This window comes from Anas acuta, chromosome W, assembly GCF_963932015.1.
Source record: "Anas acuta chromosome W, bAnaAcu1.1, whole genome shotgun sequence".
Lineage (NCBI taxonomy): Eukaryota > Metazoa > Chordata > Aves > Anseriformes > Anatidae > Anas > Anas acuta.
In genome coordinates, this window is record NC_089016.1 from 28,271,591 (window position 1) to 28,287,343 (window position 15,753).

Sequence of the window (15,753 nt, forward strand, 5' to 3'; positions counted from 1 at the left end):
GGTGGAGAGTTTCTTTTAGCTCTTCACGAGGATGACTCCTGTGGTCTTTATAGGATGTGGGCAGGCTTAATAATAACCCAAAGGGAGTAGGGCCAGACTGCAACTGCAGTGTGGGAGGATACTCGATCCAGCCAAGCCCAGTGAGGAGGAGGAAGATCAGTGTCTGTAGGATGCCAGGCTGAGGAGATACACCAGTGGTCTTGCTCCAAAGCGTGACTTAGAGCACCCTAGATATTGGCTCTGGGAGTCCAAAGGGTGCTGGTGGGGGCATAAATGCCTCCCCAATGTGGTGCTGCTGCCTGGCTGCATGTGGGCAGCTCTCTGAGGGAATCCTCCCCATGCTGGCACGAGGACAGCTTTCCTAAAGAGCTGCTTTTTCCTGAGGTGAGACAGGCCCTAAAGCCTTTGACTGAAAACAGTTTTCACTGTGGGAGCATGAGCAATGTAAACACAAAGAAGAAAACAAACGAGAAGCTCCGCCTGTTCACCAATTTCCCCCCAATGCACTACGGAAATTATGCGGGGACATTTCATCCCTGAGAAAACATCACCCTTGTAGTGCGGCCAAGGTCACCGGCTTAGATGAACCGACTGTCATGTCAGCTCCGCTCAGGGGGGTGACGTGAATTTAAGCACCTGACTTCCCTGATAATCTCTCTCTTTCTCCTTCGTGCCTGAGCATGTCTTGCCCTTTTGCCCTCCACGTCCCCGTCACTGCTCAGATCTGCTCAGTGCCCTGTTGTCCTTTTTTTTTTGGGTGTGCAGATGATGTGGCTGCACAGGCCAAACCCTGGGCAGCGGCTGTGAACATGGCGGGGAGAACAGCATGGTCAAACACACACATAAACCCTCACCAAGGTGTAGAGAGATGCTCAGTGTTGTGGCTGAGCTGTGTTGGTTTACTCAGCAGCCTCTCGAAGGGTTCTCACCCTTCCTGCTTATAGCATCAAACCAAGGGGTGAAAAATCACATTTTCACATAAATCTTAACCTTTCCCCACACCATGGTGAGATTTGGGCCACCTCCCTCTTCTCTAATTCTGGTAGACAGGAGGCACAGAGGGACAGGAGCTTCTTTTCTTTAAGGAGGATGCTTGCGATGTGTTGCAGCTGAGGCTTTGCCACGCAGCACCCTTCATCAGCATGGCACCAAATGACACCCAGGACCCTGTTGGAGGGCTTTGTACAGGGATTACATGGCTCAAGGAGCCCCATGACTGTCCCTTTTCCCTGTGCCGCTGGGGGTGACTGTCCCCCAAAGCCACACGGCTGTTTTCGAGCCTTAAACACAGGGACTGGCGAAATACCACCAAAAACCAAGCTCCTGGGCAAGGTGAGGATACGTCCCAGCTACTTGGCAGTTGTCACCCGTTATAGTTTATGACGGAGATAAGCGGAATAAAATAAGATAGACTTTCCTAGTTATCATTAGAGGTGATAATTTGCAGCCTAAGTGTGTTGCCATGGAGATGTGAGAAGCCCCCAAAGAGGGAGGCCGGGGAGTTACGGCCTAATCCTGAGGTGATTTTTCAATAGCACCAGCTGTCCCGGGGCTGAAAGGCATGGCAAATTACACCATTATTGGAGGGAAATAGGGAGGCTAAGCTAATTATTTGTGGGCTTTAGACACAGGTGTTCATAAAAGCGGGGCCGTGTGCTCCTCATCAAGGCCGGCTGGGGAGGGGGAGGCCCGGCGGGAGGCCCTGGCTCTCATTTCAATCACAAAGGGCGGCCATGGGCACGCCGCCGCCATGCTGAGCGCGGGGCCTTCGCCTCAGGTAACCGCGCCTCGCAGGCGGCGCTCGCCCCTCGTTGTGGTCTCCTTTCCCAGTGTTTTCCACAAAAATGGTGTTAGAAAAGGGTATTTTGGGGGTTTGCTGCCGTATGCTGGTTATGCTTGTTGTTTGGGCTCAGTGGTTCCGTGCTTCGGGTTTTAAAGGCTGCTTCTGAAGCCTGGAAGTGGATTTAAAATAACAATTTTGGGGTTTTGTAAAGCTCCCTTTAAATATTTGTGATGTTGAAATATGTGTCTGGAAACCTTCTAAATCAAAATTTTGTAAGCTTGGGTTTATTTTGTTAAAGAAGTGAAATGTTAATTGTGTCCAAACTGAGCATGTTACTTAACACTTAAATAACCATAAAAGCGTTTTGAACTTTCCTTTGCCTTCAAAAAGAAATCTTTGAGATAAATAACCTACGTTAATTTTTAAAAACATTTTAGCAACTCAGAGCTAAATTATTTTTGGTTAATAGCCAGATGAGCTTTCTGCTTATTATGGCTCTAATGAGCGCTTCCCGAAAAAATGCAGCCATCTAAAGATGCTTCGAGAGAAATCTGTTGTCCCTTGGGTCATCTCGGTGGATAAAATCTGCACCTTCCTCAATGCCTGGCCACAAATCCCTGGTGGCACGGGGGTTGGAATCTGTATTTTGGAATCTGAATTCCCCAAACCTGGTGGTTGAAGCCTTTGTTACCAGAGGATCCTTCTCTTTTTCAGGTGTTGTTCCAGGGCACCTGTGCTACGTGGGGTGTGCATGGGGAATAAACACCAATTCTGGTTGGCATAAACCGAAGAACATCTACTGGAGAGCACAGCTTGGGCAATTTGCTCTGTCTTGTAGCACGTCGGGTAAATGTACCATCTCTTTTGGTTGCAGCTTTCAGGAGCATAGAAAAAAATGACTAACCACTCCCTGGTACGTGCTTTAAAGCCTAAAAAAAGTTTTGGGCTGTGATACATCTTTTTTTTTTATGAGATAACTTTATCAGAATATTGAATTTTTTTCTTTTGGGAGGAACACTATATGATCACGCGAAGGTACATTGGGTTTGTATTGTAAGTTAAATCCACAGGGTATTTTGTTTCATCTTGTTACTGTCTCTGAGAATAACACTGCAGAATTGATGTGAGGTCGTGTACCTCTCCCCAAGGTTAAAAGCTGAATTTACTAGCACAACCTATGATCTTCTCTAATGCATCTTCGGAGGGATGAATTCAATACCGATTTGATGATAGTTTATTCAAATCATCGGTTGAGACCACAATTTTCGTGCGTTTTGGATTTCTATGGCCCTTTAAAAAAACAAATGTCAAAGGACTATGAAAAAGTTCACCCTCAATAGTTTTGAATAGCAGAGTGCAGGCTTACGTGGCCAATTACTTGTCTTCCAAATAATAATACCCTAATGGATTCATTACCTTGCTGCTGGGATATAATGAAGAAGTAAGAACTGTCTTCTTTTTTTTTTTTTTTTATGCACGGTGTAACAAATATATTCGTGATGCACTGAGATTATTACTGGTAACTGTAAGCATTTACCATCCACTCGTGTGCCTCTAGCATTTAGCGAGTAGCTTTTTTGGCATTTCCAGCAGGCTGTTTTGTAACTTCCCAGCTTAGCACCATTGCTAGTGGTAGAGAGGGTGGCTCCTATTTATGAAGCGAGAAGATAACTTGGTCTCTGAACAGCATTCAGTGCCTGTGCAGCACTGAACGTAGTTGTAAGTGTGGGTTTCTGCCAGCTCCCAGTTGTAACTGGGATTTCCCTGATGCTTAGTACTGTAAATAACATGGAAATTCCCCCGCAGCCTCCAGATAAGCCTAGTTGGGCCAAGCTTGTGCAAATATTCCTGGGTTGGATTTTTGGGAAGGCTGTGATGGAGAAAAGATGACATTTCTGGGTCGCTGATGGGCAGGTGTGCCCTGAGCATCAGGGATCACAAGCAGAAGAAACTTGGTATTTGTGTATGCCATGATTTGGAGACCTGTTGAGAGAAATTTTAGCCTCTACTTTTTCTCTCTGTCTTTTAGTTAGCTACCTCGTGTCTTCTCGTGGAGTTCATCAGGATGGAGGCTGAGGTTTGAAGCCGAGATCTCCACCACGGTGCTGCTGTGAGCATGCAAGCAAAGCAGAAGGGGCGGCAGGGAGCCCATATAAAGGGCTGGCTGCTCCCTGGGTGCCAGCCAGCAGCTGAAGTCACCCCTTGTGGATCAGCACAAGAGAAGAGGGTTAAAAATAAATAAATAACAGCTTTGTGTGAATGAGAAGCTGTGCTTGGGGCTGGTGCATCCCCAGGGCCTCATCCCCGCCGGCCCCAGGCCAAGCTGCCTCATCTGTGCTAGGTCCTGCCTCCCAATTCTTGCTCTGCGCCCAGCTGGCCTTCAGCTGCAGCCCCCGTGGACCAGAAAGGTCCCGATGACAAATTTCTTTGCAAAGTGCAAAGCCAGCAAGAGGAACTATTTTACGAGCTCATAAAATAGCGCGCTGCGAGCTGCGGGCCTGGCACTGAAGTGCCTGGGGAGAAACGAGGGGTTTCCTTTGAAAGGAAAGGCCCTATTTAAACCCAATTCATTGTGCTCTTATTGTCGGTGCTCCCTATTATCGGGCCTTCTGCTGATTGCTTTCGGCCTGATAAGCAATTATTGTTAAAATGAGCCGTGAGACAGCATGTGAGTGATGAACAGCGTTCGCAGGTAGATGGCAAAGCCGCAGTAGAGGGCCAGCGGTTAGCATTTTATTTGTCTTTACTTAAATGTGAATAGTTAATACTAATCAGGGGAGCATTCTGTGTCTAGACACACTTTCAGTTCATTACTTCCCTGGGCCCAGCACAGTTCTGTTACCGTTTAAAGAATTAAGTAGAGTTGCTGGTGGCTTTTTTTTTTTTTTTTTTTTTATCATTTTCATCCCTCTGAGGGCGTATCTGAAAGGCACTGCTTTCTGGTTTTTTTTGTGTTTCATCCCGATCTGAAAGGAGAAATCCTGTGCGATGGCACTCACACCTCTGCAAGGAAAACTTCTCATTTATTTTTAATTTATTTCTCTTCGTTAGGTAAAGGCAATGCGGAACCAGTAAGGATCATGAGACTTGTGTGCTAAATGCCATTTTGGGCCTCGGGAAGAAGTGAGGAAACAGTTGCTGAGCACTAAGAAACAGAAGTATGGTGATAACAGAAGGCAAATAAACCTAAAACTAAGGAAACACCGGGGATGGCGACAGCAAAAGAGCAGGTGTTTGGAGGCTCCTGGCTTTTGATTGTGGCGCTGACACTTTTTTGTATGAATTTCTGTAAAGTGCTTGACCTCCTCCTGCCTAGTTAACCCAGCTGGAAAATGGGGGAAGGAAAGCAGAAACCTCGCGGAAAGTCGGATGCCACATCTGATCCGCAGCCTCCTGGGAGAAGGGCTTTGAAAAATCCATGCTGAGGTTGTGAGGAAATGCAGAGCAGCCTCGTCAGCCGTGGATGCTACATCCAAGTCCCTGCTTTGCTCTAATGGGTAAGGATTTCCTCCTTTCCCAAAGGCTGAGCCTCTCTGGGATCGGTTTTAACGTGGAGGAAGCGTGTGCCATTGATTGACCCCGCAGCACGTGTTTCTGGCTGACACGAGGTTGATTCCTTTTTTTTTTTCTTCCAAATTTACAGGTCGACGACAGCCACTTTCTGTAATTCATCGTGAGCAAACATCCACCCCCCGAGCAGCTGCTGCCGCTGTGTCCGTGCGTGTGCATTTTGGAATAACACCATCCCTAATTTGTCCCCAGTTGGCTTTCACCTGCAGCCTCGTTGACGAGGGCTCAGGATGAAGTTGTGGCCCCCATTAAAAATGAAGGGCCCTCGTGATAAATGAGGTGGCGCCAACCTGAGCGGCGAAATGGTTTGAAATAAGCTCTCAGCCGGCCTCGAATAATTGTAGGAAGCGGGATGCTCGCCACAGGGCACCTCCTTTGTAATTTGCGAGGGGACGATGACATTTGAATGCTAGGAAATAGGAGCATCCAAAAAAAAAAACAACAATGTTCATTCCCGATATCGAGTCTTGATTATTTTTCAGAGGAGTTCAAACCCCATAGATGTGATTTGTGGGATGGAGTCCTCGTGGGGAATCGTTATGGGGCTGGCAAGGGGCTGAGCATCGGACAGCGGTGTCGGAGCTTGCTTCTGGGCTTCAATGATGGAAAGGATTTTCCTGTGGGGTGAGTATCAACCTGGAACATTTGGGACAACCCCGAACATTTGGGAACAGAAGGACAGCCTCCCAGGGGGAAGGAAAAAAGGGAAATGACTTCCTCTGAGTGTTTAAAAAAAGAAAACTCGGTAAGAAAATTCACAGAGAAGAGCCGAAGAGGTCTTTGTTTACAAACCCGAGCGAGCACTCGTGGAATTTCATTGCGGGGTTTCCCCAGCTCTAGTTGGGGCTGACCTGCAGGTTCACCGCAGTCATCCCGCAGTCAAAACATGTTTATCTAGTGCTGAGCTCCCCGTAGCGAACGATGAATCATTTTGTGGCTTTGCTTTGAGAACTTCCCTGTGACAGGAGGTGCATTTTATACATTGCGAGGCGCAGAAATGATTTAGGGTTTTCTATTTTCTCGTGCCACCGAGTCACCCTGTTACCTCCCACGTTTTGCGAGCCCATCTGTGAAATTCCTTCCCAAACAAAGGACAGGGAATGAATATATGACAGTTTTCAGTCCTCGGGTTGTCTTAATGAGGGCAAACGTTAGGCAAAGCCTCCTTTTTTTAATGATCTCTCTTATTTTTAGTCCAACTGAAGTGTGCAACCAGCAGAAGGTCCTGGCCAGCGCGGGTTTGCATCGTGGTAGGGGGAAGCTTGGAGCAAGCAGGAATGAGCCAAAGGCAAGATTTCCTCCTGCCTGCAGGAGCTAAAAGGCAAAATGTTTGGCTGTCATCGATATATCAAAGTTTTACTGTTTTGTCTTCTTTTTAATGCGAGGGCAGCGAGTTCAGGAGGAAAGAATGACTTGAGCGGCGTACGGTTGAGATTACTCATGAGATGAACTCACTGGTTCGTTTTACAAAAATCGTATTGTAATTGCATGTAATTTCATCAATCTTCAGCTGATTGCCAGAACTCTTCAGCCTAATGTGCTGCAGACTGGAGTTTAATGACTATTTAAGCAGGAGTGACTTAGGCTTTGGAGAATCGTCCTTTTTTTGGGGGGGGGAAAATAACCAGTCCGTATGCTGACCAGCTGCAGATTATTATTAGGGTTTTGTTTCTGTGCACCTTAGAGCAAATACGCTTTGTTGCTTGTCTTTTGGGTGTAGGTACAGAGCTTTCCCTGGAGATCTGACGTGCTAACGCAGGAGGATTCGGCAGCTGGAGCCTCTGAAGGTTTCTTTGAGAGCCAGGAGCCTGATTCTGCCGCCGTCTCACCCAGGAACTGGTGTTTTCCAGAGGACGAAGGTGGCTTCTTGCTCGAAAACAACGGGATGAAAGCTTTTGGCTCGTCTCCTCCGCTCCTCCTAGCCCCCTAAAATTTTGCCGTGCGGTCTCCCTCTGTAACAGAGCGAAGCAGGCATCCCTAGACCGTGATCCGTCGCTTTTTGGCGGCTTATAAATCGTCCAGGCTGCTAGTTAGGCTGCCTACCCCTGGTGTAGATCATGGCACCAGCGGCAGAAATCTATAGGGTTCCCCAGGGTCCCTTCAGAGCCGGCGGAGAGCTTGTTAATATAATAGCAGACCATCCAGAAAGGGTCAAATGAATCACTCCCTACGAGTGCCTGCTTCTCTCCGCTGGCTGAGAAATAAACGTGGGGATGTCAGGAGCAGAAACCTGGATGTCTCCGCAGCACACAGCGGGGTGAAATCCCCGGCTCTGCGGGGCCACCTCGGGATATTTCAAAAAATCATCTCACAGCTCGGGCTGCACCCCAAAATAACGGGGATTTCTTTCAGCTTCATCTCCCTCCTGGGTGAAGCTGAGCCCTTAACAGCCTCCAGCCTCCTTGGCCGCTGTAAAACCAAATAATATCCGTGAAGAACTCGGGTAGTGTAGCCACGAGCACGGCATAAAAGCTGCGAGGAAACTAATAATCCTGTCTTCGGGGTATTTAATAAAAAGGGAGAAAATGCCATAAATGGGAGCACTGCAACTCGGCCACATAACAGACAGCGATAAACGGTGCTTCAGCCTGGAAACATCTCTCTCTTTTTATATCCCTTAATAACTGTGGGAGACGTGGACAAACTTGTCCTTATCACTACATATTTTACTGTCTGTCTTTATTTTATTTTTATTTTTTTTTTAGGGGGAGCGAGCCCAACCCCAACCGCACACATGCATCCATCAGCGTTAAGCGTCCCTTGTTTTTAACCTCGAGCAGCTTTGAGGATGTAGAGTGAAAAAGGTCGGCGATAAGGTGTTGCTGGGGCTCTGCTGGTGGGGTTTTGGGGTTTGGGGAGGTGCTGGAGGGCAGCAGAAGGTGGATTTTGGGGCGAAGATCTGGTGGGGACGGCCACAAGCAGCGTGGGGCTGTGAAAAGGGAACAGCACGAATGGCTTTTTTGGGGATGGCTGTCTCAGGTGGTGTTAGTGCCCCTGGGGAAACACATCTCACCCACAAATGTGTTTTACCAGGAGGGGAATCAGTCATTTAACTTTCCACGCCGGCTCCTTTGTTATCTGGAGGGGGCTTGGCCTCTCCGAGAAGCTCCGCAATGCGGCTAGCGCGCAAGAGGTGGCTTTCAGTCACTCCTGGAGGCTCAGGAAAATTCATTGGAAATCTATAGCTGCTAATTGAGCACTTGGCTTGCGGAAAAGGGTGCTGGTCGCCAAGCTGGTGAGCTCTCCGAGGCTCTGGAAGTGGCGCTGAGCCGTGGCAGCTCTGATGGAGAGCGCTCCTGACTGGGTGGGTGCTGTCAGTGGATACGAAGCTGGATCTCACCTTCTCCTTGCTACCCCTGCTTAAGGAGCACTCTGCTCTCCTCTTCTTGAATTTCCACTTGCTGAGCTTTTTATTTTTCCAATTAAAAGCTATTTTGGTATCATTTTGAAGGGTTTGGGCCCTTATTTACCCGTCGAAATCATCTCACGCCGCTCGGTGCCAGATGCTGCTCCTTCTTACGTCTGCTCTAAAATATCTAAAATATCTAAATTATAGCACTATATGTATATAATGTGCATGTATATATGGTGTTGGATCAGGCCTGGTTGGGTTGGAGTTAATTTTTCTTCAGAGCAGACTGTATGGTGCTGTAAGGTTTTTTTTTTTTCCCCCATGTATAATGTGTGTGTGTGTGTATAAATATATATATGTAATCCTTAAATAGATTTGTAAATCCTTCCGTCACTCGGAAAACTCGGCGTGAAGCCAGATTGCTTCATGATAGTCAAGAAAAAAAGGAGAAAATAACCCAAATAAGATTCGTTTTAGGATATGGTTCCTCGAAGTGGTGACAGAGGTGAGGTGAGCAAGGAGGTGGTGCCCCAGTGTCGCGCAACGAGACCATTTTTTGGGATGCCCCAGCCCAGATACTTTGTTTCTGTGCTTTCTCCTTAGCTGAAAGCTTCTTGGATTTGGCCACGCCAGCCCCTGCTTTCCTGCTGTCCCTGCCGCAGCTGCTTCGCCCTCCTGGCTCCATCACCCCGACGGTCCCAGCTGCTCCTCCATCCTCTGGCACATTTTTGGGTCAACGAGGCAAGGTTTGGCATTTGTGAGCACACACCAGCCCCCCATTGTCAGATCCAATTTCTCAAAGCTTTAGAGACTTTTTAGAAAACTTTAGTTAAATTTTTGGCTTTACTTTCAGGCTTAACCCGAGTGTTTTTATAGGATAAGGCCCTAAACTGATCATGATCTGCTTTGAACAAGAACCATTTTAGACTCGTGTTCACCTTGTGGTGGATGTCATAATGCTATTTTTAGAGGCTCATGCCCAGTGCCATGAACTAGACTTGTAAACGCTCGCGAGGATGGATAAACCTCCCCTTTTAAAGTATTCTGGGCAAGAGATGTTTGCTTCAAGGTCATGCGTCTTAAATTTAACTCTTCTGTCCCTCTGAACGTGTAGAAATTTTGCCCAGGGGGTGAAGGCAGCGCGTGTTTTCTCGTTGGTGGTGTAATCATATTTTTTTTTTTTTTGGTGAATTACTTTGTATTGCAATTCTCTCTCACTCTGTTGTGCTGTAATAAAACCAGCTGAGATGAAGAAGGAGATCAAGATCAAAAAATAGGCAAGCACTCCATTATGATACAAATGTTTAAAAAAATGCTTTAAATTGCTGAAGGAACAAGCGTTTTTAACATCTGAAATAGGAAAAAAAAGACCAATTTTCAGGAATAATGTAGCAGTTTCAACGCTCATCTTTGGGTATGATGGTGGTTAGCATTAAAGTGGTGTTTTTGCATTTTTAAGGTGCTGTACAAATATTTACTGATTCCTCAGTGCTGTTAGGAGGAAGAAAGGGGCTGAGAAATGTAACATTCGTGCTGGATCTCCGCAGGCTCCCGAGTTTCTCTTGTGAATGCAAACGAGAAGCACTTTGGGTAAGTACTGGGATGATGCCCAAAAAGGATTTAGGACAAAAGCGGGGTGCCACGATGCTGGTGGCTCAGATATTTGACTGATACAGGGAATGTGGACACCAAAAAACCTCTGAGAGCAGGGGCTCAGCACTCAGGACCTCCCAAATCACATCTCAAATCCACATACGTAATAATAAAACCAGAAATGATGTTTCCCAAGAGCTGATTCCCAAGCTCTCCGAATCCATCCGATGACCTCGCCCTGCAGCATGGGGGATGCTGGAAAGCTCGCATCTCCCTCTGGGACATCTTCAGCTGCTAGGAAAGCTAAATTTGGGCTCACAGCTGGATTTTGCGGGGTGGCTGCTCTCAGAGGTATGTCCCATGGTGCCACAGGTGGCCGTGGCCATCTCAGGCTTCCCCAGGGTCCAGCACGATGCTGAACAGCAAAATCAGCAGGTTGTGGTCGGGTCTGTGGGCATGGCTTGTGTCTTGTGCACACGTGCAAATGTTGAAGTACAGAAACACCACACGTTTTCCAGAGGCACCCACCAGGTAATCTGGGCCGAAATTTCGTGTTTTTAACATCCCTCGTTGAATAAATAAAGCAGATCACCCATGAAGGATGGCTGTTTGCTCCGCCGGTGAGAAGAGCTTGCTCAAATATTAACGAGGAGGATAATCACCTTAATAACCTTCAAGGGTGAGCTACTCTCTCTATATGCAAAATCCCACATTGCCACACCTTGAGCTTGGTATAACAGCCAGGCACCTTCGAGGTGCTCCCAAATATGCCCTGCATCTCTTCGCCTCTTGCTTTATAAGATAATAAATAACAATTTCGGGGAGGTTAAAGAGTCTTCGTAAGCACCGCTCCGAATCGATGAATCGGTAGCTATCGATTCCCAGCGTCTTCTATTAATTTCATCGCCGTGTCGAAAGGGGCAATCCATAGCAATTAAATAAAATAAAATTAAAAAAAAAGAAAAAAAAAATCATCCGACGGCTCGTGGTAATTGAATTTGTAAATTTACGAGCTTCTGTTCATTTACTCCGAACGCCAGTAATTAATATTTGATGCAGCCGGTCTGGAAATGAGCGTTCTTGGGGGATTTCTAATTGGGGCAGACAAACCTCTTTCCTGCAGGAACCCCCGGCGCTGAGGAGCGCTGATAATTTGCAAATAAAGAGAGCGACTTGTGATTAAGCTTCCCCTGGCTGGTATCGGCCGGGCGCACGCAGAAAAACAAATAGAGCAATTACTGATTTCCAAAGGTTTCCCTGTTACTGTAAACACTTTCATGGCTTTCTTTGCGTTTTTCAGAGGCTGGAGTTGATCCCGGTATCACGCTTTGGCTCTTAATAATCTAAAAAGCCATTTATTGGGGAGAAGACGCCGTCAGATTTCCAATGCAAACCCAGCTCCACCTTGGAAATGAGGTAGGAAGGTGGGAAACACAGTTTTGTTTTTTTTTTTTTTCGGTGCTCAATGGGCTGTCCCGTGATAAATACCAGGATGTAGATTTTTCAGCATCGATCGTAGCTCCCCGCAGTCACGCTGATCGCAGGGAGAAATGTTCCACCATTTGGAGTAATTATTCCTTCGGATTACGCCATAAATACACCCGCTAGGTGAGGAAGGCAGAAAAGCATCTCCGAGCTTTCAAAACCCTTCCCAATTTTGGCTCTCCTTGAGGGAGGCAAGAACCGGTATCGAGATGAATGCGGGCGTTTTTGGGCAAAATGAAGGTATCCGTCACCAGGCAGCGGATCTCCACGTCTCGGCAGAGGGCTGGGGAAATATCCATTTAGCCTGACCTAAACTGATTTTTTTTCATGTGTACGTTGTGCTCCTTGCCTAATCAGCCATCGCAGGCTACAAAATGAAACATTTTAGAAGGCTGCCATCACCTCCAAACAGACCTGCTGGCGAGGTACTTTCCAAACAAACCCTAGTTTCTCCCAACTCCTGCTGACGGGCGTTAATAAAAGATGAAATTAGGGTAATACGGTGTCATCTCTCAGAGCTGATGTTTCTCCATTCCAAAAATACTCGTGATGATGCTGCGTATTTCGCCCTCTGATAGCCAGATGTCTGCTGGCTCGTTCCCAGGTGCGGGATGTGAGCATTTGTTGAACACCGCTGCCGCCTTCTATTATCAATTCTACCACTCGTGTTCAGTAATGGGCTATCCTAATACGGATAAATCCACTAAATGGATTCATTTGCTAGGAAGATGTAGGTGGTGTCTTGGAAAAGAATAACATCCCAGATTGTTTCAATTACATCGATCACAGACTTCTTTTTATTGTCCTTCCGCTTCCCTTATCTGCGCTCTACAGTTCCGAGATTCTGTCACATATTAATTACCATTAGCTTCCCCTTGAGTTTTTAAATGATAATTAAAACAAAAACTGCTTGCTTTAGTTGCCTTCCCTTTAAGGAAGACTGGCATCTCTATTTCGGTTTCGTGACGGCGTTGTTTTCCCCCTTCTGTTAGAAACTGATTTGTCGGGCATCCAGTTTTTATGAAATAAATGGATAAGATAATAGAGGCTGCTTACTCTGTACGTCCTCTTTCTCTTCGCTGATTTGGCTTATAATTGTTTTGAGCTCTGAAATTGGCCCTTTCAGAGCTCTGCGTACGTGTAATTATGGCTTAGCCTACCCGTCCCCTTCCCATAATAAATGTCATCAAGGCCCGGTCGCTTGCACTCAAGAACCAGCCGATTTTCAGCTCCGTGGGCAGCTCAGTCTGAATTAGCAAGAGAAAAACCAACCCATGACCATCCTTCTGCTCCTGTACCTTCACCATTCCTGCAATATCGGGCTAAGAAGTGCTAATGTAACACCTTTAGGTCTTCGAGAGCTTTTTTTCGAGTACTGTAGTCAAAGCTTTTTGCTCTGAATGACTCCAATGACTGTGCTTTTTTTTTTTCCCCGACAGGAGCTGTTGTTCCCCAACCCACAGGGCTCACGGATGGTTTGCTCAGCACTCACAGATAAAATCAGATTTGGCAATTTTTTCCTTGAAGCTGGTATTCCGCGAACGTTTTTCTCTTCACCACGAAAGGTTTCTGCTCCTCTTTTTGTTTTCTGTCTACTGCCTATCTCCCACATCCAACGCTGCAATCTGGCTTTCTTCCACTGGGAAGGCAAAAAAAGAAAAAGGTTTTATTTTGGGGATGTGAGGAAGAAACACAAGACTCCTCATGAGCTAAATTGCCAGGTCCAGTTAACTTCTGAAATTGATGTGTAGATAGGAGAAGTTTTTCTGATGGGAGTCATTTGGGAAAATTATTCTTTGATACGAGCAACGAAACTTAACATGCGTTATCAGCTCTACAGCCAGAAAAAGGTTGAAAAGATTTGGCTGTGAACGTAGTTTCCCTAGCAGAAGGGCGCTTGCAGAAGCTGCCACCTGTGATCCGCCGGCCAGGTCAAAAGACTTCAAAGCAGCTTTTGGGGGAGAAGATTTTCTTTCTGCATGTTATGCATACAGAGGCCGAGATTAGCCTAGTCGCAAAACCCTTTCATACTCCCTTCCCTCGGCTTCTCCCTCCCCTTTTCTTTTGAAGACATCTGTTTCAAACTCAGCGTTTAGGCCAGCCAGGGGTCTCTTGATTGCACAAGCACGCTCCTGGCTCTCTGATTCAGCCAATTAAGGGCCCGGCTAGCCAGCATTACCATTTTAATGCTACTTATTGGGTGGCGCAATTTGCTGCCTGCGAAGAATAGAGTTCGTGCCCTGCTATGTGCAAAGTGCCTGATTTGGCACGTTTGTTGTTAAAGACATCTTTAATTAACAGCAGTCGCAGGATTTGTTTTCTCCGGCGGAGGAGGTGGGGAAGGGAAAATGGAAACGAGCAGCAAACACCGGATTTAATTGTCGAGTTAAACTCTTTTTTTGCTGTTTTCGCTTCATATTTATTTATTATTTTTATTTTTATGGTGGAACATTTTAACCGTGGTGCTGTTTTCTTGTCGTTTGCAGAGATTCCAGGAAAACACGGGCTCGGAGACTGCCCTCCTTAATGGGAGCGTTAATTAGAATTAGCCCTGACTACTGGCTGTGAGTTGCGTTGGGTTGGGAGAGGCATAATCTTTGGAAATAAAAAGGAGAGGGGAAAAAAAATCACTTTTAATCACTTTTTCATTCATTGAATTCAAGCTACAATAACGAGTTGCCCTCCAAATGTTCTGCCAGGCACAAAGGAACCCCCCGAAACGCAGCATTTTTGAGCCTTAGCCTAATAATCAGTCCTAATCTTACCCGAGTGCGACAAAAGGTTATTATCTGGCCGGTTACAAAGATACGCACGCAGAGCTGAAATTATCTAGTTAATGTGGTAAAAACTTGCTAATAATACAGCTGAAGGGGAGCTGCCCCTCTGAAGGCAGGGCAGGGCCAGGCAGGTTTTGGGGCCGGCTGTGGTTTATTCAAGATATCCGCACCATAAATAAGCATGCCAAGTGCGGGGCTTGGAAGAAAACCCCAAAACTTCTGGGAGCAGAAATGGCTCTTCCACCTGGGTGATGTTGGCAAAACGTGAGCCTGAACAAAAAAATCGGGGGGGTTGGAGCATAATAAGCCAGCAAACAAACCCAGCCCGCGTGTGGCTTGGGTCAGAGGTCCCAAAAGCTTGACAGCCATAAGTCGAAAGAAATGTGTGTTGTGTTTTTTATTTTTATTTATTTTTATTATTATTTTTTTTTTCCCTGTAAAATATTAGGCTGGCTGTTGGGCCCGTTAATGAATTGAAAGCATCTCGCCGAGGTCAGGCTTGCCAGCAGGTGCGCGTCAGCAGCTCTCCGTAGGTGCACGGATAATGATTTGTAAGTACAGCAAAAGCAGAGCCCTGCCTGGATGCTGCGCCCTGGAGCAAGGAACCGCGAGAGCAAGGGGACAGAGCTCAGGTACCTTGGTAACAGCTGCGCTGCAGAGGCACAAAATAGGCTGATTTTTTTTAAAAAAAAGCCAAAAACGTTGCCTGCCTTTCTGCTTGCAGTGATGCCACGCGCCTGCATCCCGTGCTGATGGTGGCACGTTCATTTTCCTGCTTCTTGCACCAATGTCAGAGCAAAATAAATGCTGCTGGAGCTGCTTTTGGTGCATACGGAGAACATTTGAGCACCTCCCATGTCTACAAGCCACAGAACAGCCCCCTAACCTCCTGTTGGGCTGCTCTTTTTAATGTGAATCCTGTGGTTTTAAGCTGTGCTGTAAAAAAAAATATTCTTCAGGGAGTCACTCGGAGCTGGCAGTGAGCTAAAAGAAATGTTTTAGCTTGTATGGCTCTCGTTTCCCTAAATTTTTGGTTGTTGGCTTCGTAATGCATCCCTCCAAAAAAAAAATAATCAAGAGTTGGGGCAAATTCCTGTAAAGGAGGTGCAGTGGTTAAGTGGTCTGCCAGAAACCCTTCCCCAAATCCCCTCCCTGAGGGTTGTACCTGGTGATGGTGAATTTTGGCTGTTTCC

At 46.6% G+C, this 15,753-nt stretch overlaps 2 long non-coding RNA genes across 4 annotated transcripts; both read left to right on the forward strand.

Moving 5' to 3' along the window:
- The first annotated feature begins 1,641 nt into the window (after nt 1–1,641).
- Nucleotides 1,642–10,408, forward strand: LOC137847317 (uncharacterized). Of its 3 annotated transcripts, XR_011090925.1 has the most exons (9): nt 1,642–1,777; nt 2,498–2,629; nt 4,835–5,013; nt 5,100–5,280; nt 5,427–5,500; nt 5,838–5,977; nt 7,074–7,212; nt 8,059–8,157; nt 9,309–10,408. It is a non-coding gene; the product is annotated as an uncharacterized lncRNA (long non-coding RNA). The 3 variants fall into 3 exon arrangements; XR_011090923.1 differs by having other exon boundaries at nt 5,427–5,977; XR_011090924.1 differs by lacking the exons at nt 7,074–7,212; nt 8,059–8,157; nt 9,309–10,408 and adding an exon at nt 6,548–6,973 and having other exon boundaries at nt 5,427–5,977.
- Nucleotides 10,409–11,527: 1,119 nt separating this feature from the next.
- On the forward strand, nt 11,528–14,349 carry LOC137847539 (uncharacterized). The gene is made up of 3 exons (XR_011090942.1): nt 11,528–11,714; nt 13,223–13,348; nt 14,270–14,349. It is a non-coding gene; the product is annotated as an uncharacterized lncRNA (long non-coding RNA).
- The last annotated feature ends 1,404 nt before the right edge of the window (nt 14,350–15,753 follow it).